Raw genomic sequence first — 10691 nt, forward strand, 5'->3', positions numbered from 1 at the left:
TTGGGGGTCACAACATGAGGAACTGTGTTAAAGGTTCATAGCATTAGGAAGGCTGAGAACCACTGACCTAGGAGCTGGACAGATAAATGGCTTATTCTGGATTCAGTCTGAGGAAAGGAAGCCAGGAATCACAGGCTGCTGGGTAGGGGAGAGGTAGTCTTCCCCCAAAAGAAACCTTAGATTGGGGGTGAGCTATGAGACAGATAGTAATTGCTCCCCACATCACAGCCTGGCCCAGACATTCTGCTAAACCACCTCTGCATTTCCTAAAGCCCACCATGTCCAACCACTGCAGCAGATGTGAACTGGCCAGTGGGATGGGCTTTGCCTACGAGCTCTTGAATATATTTATGAGCTGGAAAGTTCCAGCTGGTACAGGTTTACTCTAGAAACAGGGAGGCTGTGGTCTCTGAGCACAACTGACAGAAAACATCAGGGACTCTCGGATCACCTGATTTCTGTGAGACTAGGTTCAAACCCTATTTCAGTCAGTAGTGGGCTGTCTGGATGACCTAAAAAATTGCTAATGGCTTAAGTCAGCAGAGAATCAAAAGGTAATCCCAGAGCAAGCAAATACTTCCTAAGAGGCTTTCTATTAATCTAGCTTACGGGACTGTATCCATCGGTCTAGGCTTAGTTCTCCGTGGAAACCAGCAAGCTTCCAGTCTTGGTGGCTTCAAAAGCAAAGCTCAGTACCTCCTTTAAGGACTGTCCATCACTGCAGGGTGTGGCTCTGCTCTCCTAGCTGAGACACTGCTGGCTTTGGGACAGAAGGAAGGGAAAGGAACAGATCACCCAATGTCTCTTCACTTGTGCAGACAACAGACACCAAAGGCGTTAGCATTTGTTTCTCTTTTTAATTTTTTGGACAATTAATTTTCCTCTGAACTTTATTCAACAGATGTTGCCGTTTCCAACAATATAAATTTAATGTATGCCATGAGAATTATTGAAACTCATCTTCCTGATGCCATTGTCTTCCCCACTCATGCTGATATACACACCAGGTCAACAGAGGTAAACATAGCAGTGTCCTGTCAAGTCTTCAGTGAGGTCTCCTTACCTATTCCTGAACATTGAAAACTTTACTCAATGGTTTCTACAGCAAGATTTGAAAATCTGTTTACTACGCTTACATTTTTTATTGAAAATACATTTTTTCATACAATATATTCTGATCAGGGTTTCCCCTCCACCACCTCCTCCAAGTTCTTCCCCACCAAATCCAGAACTTGCTTCTTTCTTTCTTTAGAAAGCAAACAAAAATCAGAATTAAAAAGAAAAATCACAAGAAACACACACAAACACAAAGTCATAAATATAGACTTCTCTGTCTATTTTGGTCCCATTCTAGTCTCTCTAATGTCTTTCTGTAATGACATGTTCTATTTCCCTTTCCTAGTTCTATCTCTCCTCACTAGTCCCTTACTCATATCTAACCTCTCTGATTATATGTATTATAGCATGTCTATTGATGGTTTAGAAGCTAACATCCATGTATAAGATAATACATACAGAACTTGTCTTTTGGGGTCTATGCTACCTCACTCAGAATGATTTTTTTTCCTAGCTCCACTCATTTACCTGTGAATTTCATGATGTCATTTTTTATAGATGAATAATATTCCATTGTGTTAATGTACATATTTTCATTATCCATTCATCTGTTGATGGACCTCTAGGCTGTTTCCAATTTCTGGCTGTGAATATAGCTGAGCATGTGTTTCTGTAGTAGGATCTAGAGTCCTTTGGGTATATGTTCAGGAGTGGTATAACTGGATCTTCAGGTAGATGTGCTGTGGGAAAATATTTCCTAGGAAGACCAAACACATTCATTTACTTACCCCAGTTATGGAACCCACAACAGACCAAAGTATGGATAATACCAAAGTCTAACTTGGTGAACCAATGAGTTTCAATGGAGTTAATTAGAGGAACAGAAATGACTCAAACACAACTGCATCACCAAGGCCCCCCCAACATGGGTGACAGTTCACAAAAGATGGGAACCTAGAGCATGCTATACAACCTGCAGACAGCTCAACAGGTTGGAAAGTGTCCTTTCCAGGTGCCTCAGTTGGTTTAAATGTCTTCTAGGCAACTTGGCTGGTTTCTGCTTCTAACAGACAGATGATCTGGTCTCAGAGTCTCCTTTGCAGTTCGCCATTTTTCCCCCTCAGAGAAGACTCTCTGCTTTATACTGGCAGGGAGAGGCTTAGTGAATCTGGTCAGTTTCAGGGACTTCCTGTTGCTGTTTTGAGTTGTACCTACCTGCTTAAGGAGCTCCCCTGCTGGATAGAATGTTTTCATCCTGAGGAACTGTCACACTGATTTCCATAGTTATCTGTAGATTTTATAATGTTCAATGGATAAGGCAAGTCACATGATCTATCCAAGTGTGAATAAAGCAGGGAAGAATAATTCTTGCCTAGAAAATAACTTACCACAACCAAATTTATATTTTACAATAATTAACAATAGAGGAGACCCCTTAACCCTTGTCTACCAAGCACAATCCTACTCTCTAACCTGTAAAGTGTACATGGTTATTAATATATTTATCATACTGATAAGTCAAAATAAAAAGAAAGTGAGAATGCATGCTGGTAATCCCAGCACTTGGGAGGAGACAGGAGTGTTGGGACCAGGGACTTGACCCTAAGCTTCTGAGGCTTGGAAATCCCTACCTTCATGACTTGAGGACACTATAGGCCAAAAAACAACCACAATGGCCTTTTCCACCAACTCTCTGCACATGCTCCAAAAGCCTATAAAAGCCCTCACTTCACCCAACCTTCTGCTTTTTCTATTCCCATTCAGAGGCAGCCTCCACTCTGTTCTCAATAAATCTCTGGTGTAAGGTCTGTTGTATGGTGTGTCTTTGTGGTATTCCTTGGTTCCTAAATGCCAAGGTATGATGGGGGATGTCCTTCTGTGTATATGTTGTCCAATTGGTTGATAAATAAAGCACTGTTGGCCAATAGAGAAGCAAGATATGTGGGACTAGGAGTCAAGGAGTATTCTGGGAAATGTAGTCAAGAGTGGAGAGTCGCCATGTGATCCCAGGAAGAGAGGATGCATGAGGCTGCATCCTTGGTAAGATAAGACCTTATAGAAATATATACTAGTAGTTATGGGTTAATACTTAAGACAGAGCTAGCCAATGAGAAACCATAGCATACAGCCAACAGCTTCATAATTAATATAGTGTCTCATGTGTTATTTGGGGGCAGAGAGAGTGGCGGGACCCAGGCAGCTGGTGGGAAAGAATAAACAAAGGTACACTAGGAAAAAGTCCTTAAATGGAGGATCAGAAGTTCAAGGTCAACCTTTGCCTATGGCCAAAGAAAATCTTTACAACATACATACAGCAAGCAACCTACCTAATGGGAACATGTCAGTAAGAGTGGCTTTCCAAAGGGTGCTGATGGAGTTTCCTGACTGGTCAATGTTCTCTTCCACAAAAATGTATTAAGCAGTATAGATAATAGTAGCCTCCTTTGTAGTTAAAAGCAGCGGATAGAGCTGCCAAATACCATGGCAGGGGGAGAGACAGTGACGTCAGAGCATTGATCTAAGAGGTATGAGATGTTCTCAGAGACTGCTGGGTTCAGAGTAACACAGCAGGAGGAGAAGCTTTGGTGTGAGACATCTCCATAGTTTGTCCATGTAGTTCTATTAACTTGCCTGCTGTTTTCATATATTGAACAGTCAGGCTTCAAGACTTTTGTATTAAAAACAAACAAACAACAACAACAAAACCCACAAATGTGCACAACAATCTCCATTTCACAGAGTCATTGTGAGGACTGAGTGAAACATGTACCTTTAAAAAATGATTTGGCTTTAGCAGATGTTCAATGAATGATAGTTGTTACTGTATCTGCTGCTGTTGAGAAAAGGATAAAGCTAACAGAAAAAGCTGTACAAGAGCAGTCTGCCTGGACATAAGCACAGAGACAGGAAGACAAAGAAATTCTTTAGGAACTGATAACTGATTTTCAACTTGACCTCATTCGGAATCACCCTCGAGACACACCCCTGGCGTATCTATGAGGGAGCTTCCAGAGAAGTTTAACAGAGGAGAGAATCCACCCTGAATGGGGGTCAGGGAACACTATACCTATGGGCTGTGGTTCCAGTCTGTATAAAAAGGGGAAAGCAAGCTTAGCACAGGCATTGTCTCTCTTGCTGCCACAGCTAAAGCCACTATCCTCGTCTCTTCCCCATCGTGATAGGCTGTATCTCCAGACTGTGGGCCGAACTAAGCTTTACCTTCCTTAAATCGCTTCTTTGTTTCGGTTGGATGTTTCGATACAGCAGCAAAAAGGTAACTAATACAGTTTACTAGGAGGTCCCCTCAGGCTCCGCCCCTCCCCATACCCTCCTCCCCGTACCCTTCCCAGTGAATAGGGCACTCCCGATCTCCATCAGATGTTGGAAATCACCGGAGAGCCGGCTGTTTAAGCTGGAGGTAAGGAGAAGGCTGAGGGGACCTCCCTGGATGGAGGTCTCATCTATACCACAGGTCTCATGACCTGCCCTCTTCTGAGAAGGACCGGTCACTTACTCAGACAGGGGCTACCCTTTCTCCCAGTACAGAGGTCCTAAGCAGCCACAAAAACCCAGAGGCCTCGCCAAGAGGCTCAGATCTTGCTGAGCAGCCTTTGAAGCAGTGAAAATTCTTCCTCAAACAAGTTTCGCAGGCTTAGGACACTCTGACTGTGGAGTAGTCCATGCCTGTAGAATGCCACTTAGGGATAACTTGACGAGGCTACCCTGTCACACTGACTGTAGACCTCATGAAAGGGAACAACCTTAGTTCTTGAATGTGGACCCTAAGAATTGCTTTGGAACTGGCCAAAAGGAAACCAGCGTAAGAAGAAAAAAGGCCAACACAAAACAAGCCTTTCTTGCAGGATTTATTCTGACCTGAAGACTACAGGTTAGAAACTGCCAGGCATAGTGTTTCGTGCCTCTAATTCTACTGGGGAGATAGAGGCAGGAGGGCAAGGGTAGAGACCTGCTTTGACGCTTAGTGCGACTCTGGATAGAGGTAGACAGAGGAATGGGAAGACTGAGGGAGTGGTACGGAATTGGTTAGGCTGAGGGTAAAAGTTGTGGGGTCCCTGATGATCAAGAGCTTAGTGGGAGATGAGGGGATTGTAAACATCAAAAGGGTTACAATCTCTGACATAATCAAAACTGGGTAAACCACAAGGATTGTGTTGCAACGAGCAGGTTGCCATGTATTTGTCCAGGTCTAGCTACTGAGCTTGGCACATCCTTGATGCATACGTCACTGTGAGGTTATGTCTTCTCACTGACTGGTGACTTCTCCAGTTCCTCTGAAGCCTCCAGACGGTCTATCACCTTTCCAAATACTGTTTTTTTTTTTCATGTCCAAATATTAATGCTTGCCATGTGGCAAAGAACTGAGACACATTGATATTAGAGCCATGATCAGCCATAGATACAACACTTGCAACACAGTGCTTCAGACACTGTATTTGCCTTCCCACCCCAGATGACGTCACTTCCTCTTCCAGTACCTGAGGGATCTCTGGTTTGAACCATGAAATCCCTGATACTTCTATGAAATATAAAGCTATTATGGTAGTTACTGGCATAAAAGGCCCCCAGATTCTCATACATCCTGGGCACCCTCTCACAGACTTCTGTTTTGGTAACCTCCCACATTCGTGTGCAGTGCCACACACATTTTTCTTCTTGATGGCTTCATGAATGAATTAGCTTCTCAAAGCCCCCCCCCCAGAGCAAAGGTTAAAAAATGAGATGAGTTTTATTCATTCCCCGTTCTGATGTTGTAGAAACACCCCCACCAATCTGAAAGTTCACTGGCACCCCATGAAATAGAAAGGCACTGGCCAGGAGCTCAGAAAGCGTCTGAAGAAGTGAGGGAAAGAATTCATGCCGTTGCCCCCCCTCTTACCCACTTCTGTCTGCATTGCCCTCAGGCCCCACGTCTGGCAGCAAAGGGCATCTACCAATGACCATACTGGGATGCTGAGGGCAGAGCAAGGAAAGGAACAGCTTTATCCTTATCAGGAAACCTCTGGCCTACAAGCCACAGGGGCACACTTACACCGGCAGGTGCTGGGAGAACGCATCTCTGCTGGAGCACTGCAGCTGGGAACTGGACACCTGGAAATTTTAATTACTGTCCTCCTCCTATTAGCCATGTGGACCTTTATCCCATCCTCTGCGTGTTTAATTCCTTCCCTGTCTGGATGGGTTTGACCATCTTAAGTAAGAAGCCCAGCCCCCTTTGTCTCTTATCCCCTGCCCTCTGTCCCTCTGGGGCAAGCAAATCTCCTCTGTGCTAAGAATTTCATCTTGGGGTGTCTTGTGCTGATGCCATCCTTTAAGTCACCTTGTAATATCCCTGGGGAACTAGTTCCACAAAACCCCTGACCACATAAAAATCTCTAGGTGCTGCCATTTGCTTATTTAAAATAACAGTATTTGCATATAACCTTCGCATATCCTCTCACACACTTCCAATTTTTGTGCATATGTGTGTGGTATCCATGTATGTATGTATGTGGATTAGTATGTGTAGGGACACGTGTGTGGGGAGGTGTATGTGTACATGTGAGTGTGGAGACCCTGAGTTGACATTGGATATCTTCCTCAATCACTTTCTCTTGTTTACTGAGGCAGACCTCTTGGTGAACCCAGAGCTGCCCAATTCCTGCTAGTTTAGCTAGTCAACCTCCCCTGCCCCGGGACATCCCCTGTCACTGCTTCCTCAGTGCTGGGATCACAGTGCCTGCCATATCTGCCTGGCTTTTGCATCGGTTCTAGGGATCCAGACTCCAGTCCTGATGTTGTGTGGCAAGCACTTTAAGAACTGAGCCCATCTTCCCATACCCTCCTCTATACTGTAAACTGTAGATCACAAATGCCTAACTATGACATTCTATCTAAGCCATTGCTCTGCTGCATTGTTAGATAATAATGAGAAGAAAAGCATCTGTATGTGTTCAGTACACAGACGCAGTTTCTAAGACATGTTAACACACTGTTGATTGAATGCACAGATGGAGACCATATGGGTACAAAAGGTCAACTGTCATATTGTGTCTTCTAAATGAGTTTGGGTCAGTTACAGTCAGAATTGTACAGGTGAGGGTTCAGGGAAGGGGCTGGCGATAAAGGCAGCAGAAACGGAGGAACCAAAAGTGTTGGTAACACCGAATCTATTGGGCATAACGATTGGGCATACAACCAAGTATGGCAGCACACACCTTTATTCCCAGCACATGGGAACTAGAAGCAGGCTGATCTCTGAGTTCAAGGCCAGCATGGTCTACAGAGTGAGTTCCAGGACAGCTAGGGTTGCACAGAGAAACCCTGTCTCAGAAAACAAACAAACGAATGACTGAATGAATAGATAAATAAATAAATAAGTAAATAGATAAATAAATGAGCATGAAGGAGGGTGTAGGTGACAGTGTAGGTCACTTGGGTATACAACCAGAGGGCTAGAGTCAGAGAATGGGGATACTAAGGACTGGAAGCTGAGGATTTGAGTCCCTGGGTGTAGTAGCAGTGGGCAGTTAACTTCGGTAGACACGCTGTATTAGTCTAATGCCAAACTCATTCCAAAAGGTTAATTTATTCTTATTCATTCAATAGAAAAACAAACACAACACCCTCACACAACATTCAAGCAATGAGGTCATCCAGGGACTCCCGCTCCTGGGATCCCACCTGCTGTCTCCTTTCTGAGTTGAAATGGTGTTTAAACAACACAGGAAGTGACTCATTGAGAAAGGAGGAGCCCCCAGAACGCATGTGAGAGGAAAGGGAATTTGATGTTGTCTCAGAACTTCTCCATATTTTGAAAAGCGTTGACCAAGGAGTTTGATGAGGGAAGATCTGGTAACAAAGAAATGGCCTATACAGCACTGAGGCAGGAGGATAGTTACGAGGCTAAGGTCAGACTGGAACACATAATGAGTTCCTGACCATCCCATGCTACAGTCTTAGCACACCATCCAAAAAGAAAGAGAAGTGGGAAGGAGGAGCATTAAGAGAGGGGGTCTAGAAAACATGGGACAAAGAATGGAAATTCTCTCACTGTCTTGTCATTCACTGGTCACAAGCAAAATGGGACCTCAAAAAGTTCCTGAACCTTACTCCATAAAATGGGAGAAAGGACAAGTGGTCCTGGCTGGGAAACAGTCTCTGAGGCGGCCCTCACGCCCTGGGCCCCTCTGGATACCCAGCTACCCTTGCTTCCCTCTCCAGGGAGTCTTACTTGCTTCAACCACTAGTCAGCAGCATGCCACATGACTCTCCAACAAGGTTCAACTCTCCGATGGTATAGAAAGATCTAGCAATACATCCCTTGTCTATCATTGCTCAGGAACAACTGTCATTTGTTTGTTTGTTGTATGTTTGTGGCAAGGTTACGTGTATCCCAAGCTATATAGTCAAACTTGTTATGCAGTCAAGGATGGCTTTGAATTTCGTGTGTGTATGTGTGTGTGTGTGTGTGTGTGTGTGTGTGTGTGCGTGTGTGCCTGTGTGCCTGTGTGCCTATGTGCCTGTGTGCGTGTATATACTGCACACATGAAGTCCAGAGTCAATGTCAGGAATCTTAATCTTTTTCTCCACCTTAATACTTAAGACAATGCCTCTCACTGAACCTGGAGCACACTGATTTGGCTAGATTGGCTGACCAGCAAGTGCCAAGGAGCCTCCTGTACCTGCCTTCTTGGTGCTGCAATTACAGTCACACAGTAACATACTGGGCTTTTATACTGGTGTCATGAATCAGAATCAGGTCCTCATGGTTGTATGACAAAAACTTAGCCCGGCTGAGTTATTTCCCTAGCCCCTGAGTTATTTCCCTAGCCCCTGAGTTATTTCCCTAGCCCCTGAACCCCTCTTTAAATGGCAAAAGATCCCAGATTGATTGTGAGGTAGTTTTTGTTTTATGTTGAAGTATTTAGTATGGTGGTGTGGGCGGGGAAACACATGCTGTAGTGTTTGTGTGAAGTTTAGAGAACAACCCGTGGGAGAAATTCAGTTTTCTTCTTCTACCGTGTGGGCTCCGGGGGTCGCACTCAGGCCACCAGACTTTGTTGTAACCTTTTCCTGCTGGTGCATCTCACCACCCTGCTTTTACTTGCTTTAAGACACAATGTCATGTATGCCAGACTGATCCCAAGCTTGCTACATAGCCAAAGATGATTTTGAAGTTGTAATCCTCTTACCCCCATCTCCCAATTGCTGGGATTACTTACACGCACCTCCATGCTTCATTCCTATGGTGCTGGGGATGGAATCCAGGGCCTTATGCATGCTAGGCAAGCATTCTATCAACTGAACTACATCCCCAGGCCCAAGGAATAGCTGATTTTAACATTAGATATGAACCTGCTGTGTCAGCATTAGATATGAACCTGCTGTGTCAGCATTAGATATGAACCTGCTGTGTCAGCATTAGATATGAACCTGCTGTGTCAGCATTAGATATGAACCTGCTGTGTGACCTTGAGAGAGATGTATGACTTTGCTGTCTCAATTCCTCACCTACAAAACATCACTAATAATAAGACTGCTTTACAGAATTATTGTTAAGATGAAGTGAGATAAAGCCAGGGCTCTCCAGACAACAAGACCAATGAAATTAAAGAAGTCTGTTTAAGAAATTGGTTGTTAATGATGTGCTCTATGCAAACTGGAAAACCAGGAAAGCATCTCCCAAGTTCGAGGCTCTGAGAACAGGGAGCTAGTGTCAGTGGGAGAATGGAAGACCAGGGCCCAACCTCCTGGCCTTTTACTCCATCTAGACTTTCAGTGGATCAGATGGTGTTTTACTCCATCTACCAGTGCACATATTAATCCCCTTTAGAAACACCTGCAGATACATCCCGAAATGTTTATTAAATACTGAGGCTCTATGTGACCCAAGTTGATACAAATAAAATTAACCATCACACAATTTAACGTGCCCAGCATGAGAAACATTTGGCAACTGTTAGTTGTACTAATCAGGACCCATTGTAATATACTGGTTTAATTGTCTGTTTCTCAGGCTGGGCTCTGAGCTCTTTAAGGAATTAGAATTCAATACAACTTAACAGAAAAAAGAACCCAGATGACCTGATTGAAATCCTAATGAGCTGATTAAAGAATGCACAAAGGGCTCTAAACAGCAAAATGAGCAGCAAAATCGAAATACCGGATCAACTGCCGAAAGGGCATTTTGTTTGAATTTCACTACGAATGTGTCTCAGGTGGGTCAGAGTCCTGATGGTGAATGAGTTCAAAAGCACTGAAAATATTGAAGATTGACTTACGGGACAAGTCATAGCAAATAGGCAAGTTTGTAAAAATGAAACCTGCAAATAAATAAACAAGTAAGATTGACGTATGCCCCCTCCAAAAAAAAAAAAAGGATGGAAAGAAAGAAAAGAGAAAAGGCTGTAAAGGATTTGAATAGATACTCCCCAAAGACCAATGACCAGCAGATATTTGGGAAGGTGCTGGGAATCACTAACCATCAATCAAAGCCACAATGAGACATCACGTGCACATCTTAAGATGCCTATGGTCAGGTAGATCAGAGTTAGTTGAGAACGTGAAGGGAAGTTTGCACGTTGTTGAAAGGAAGGCAAAGTGATATCCTCAGTGTGAGAAACAGTATGGGGTTT

General features: G+C 43.9%; 1 pseudogene; it reads right to left on the reverse strand.

Annotated features, from left to right (window-relative positions):
* Positions 1-5199: 5199 nt before the first annotated feature.
* Positions 5200-5722, reverse strand: LOC121143445 (annotated as a pseudogene).
* Positions 5723-10691: the final 4969 nt, after the last annotated feature.

Source organism: Mesocricetus auratus, unplaced genomic scaffold (assembly GCF_017639785.1).
Source record: "Mesocricetus auratus isolate SY011 unplaced genomic scaffold, BCM_Maur_2.0 Super-Scaffold_100013, whole genome shotgun sequence".
NCBI lineage: Eukaryota > Metazoa > Chordata > Mammalia > Rodentia > Cricetidae > Mesocricetus > Mesocricetus auratus.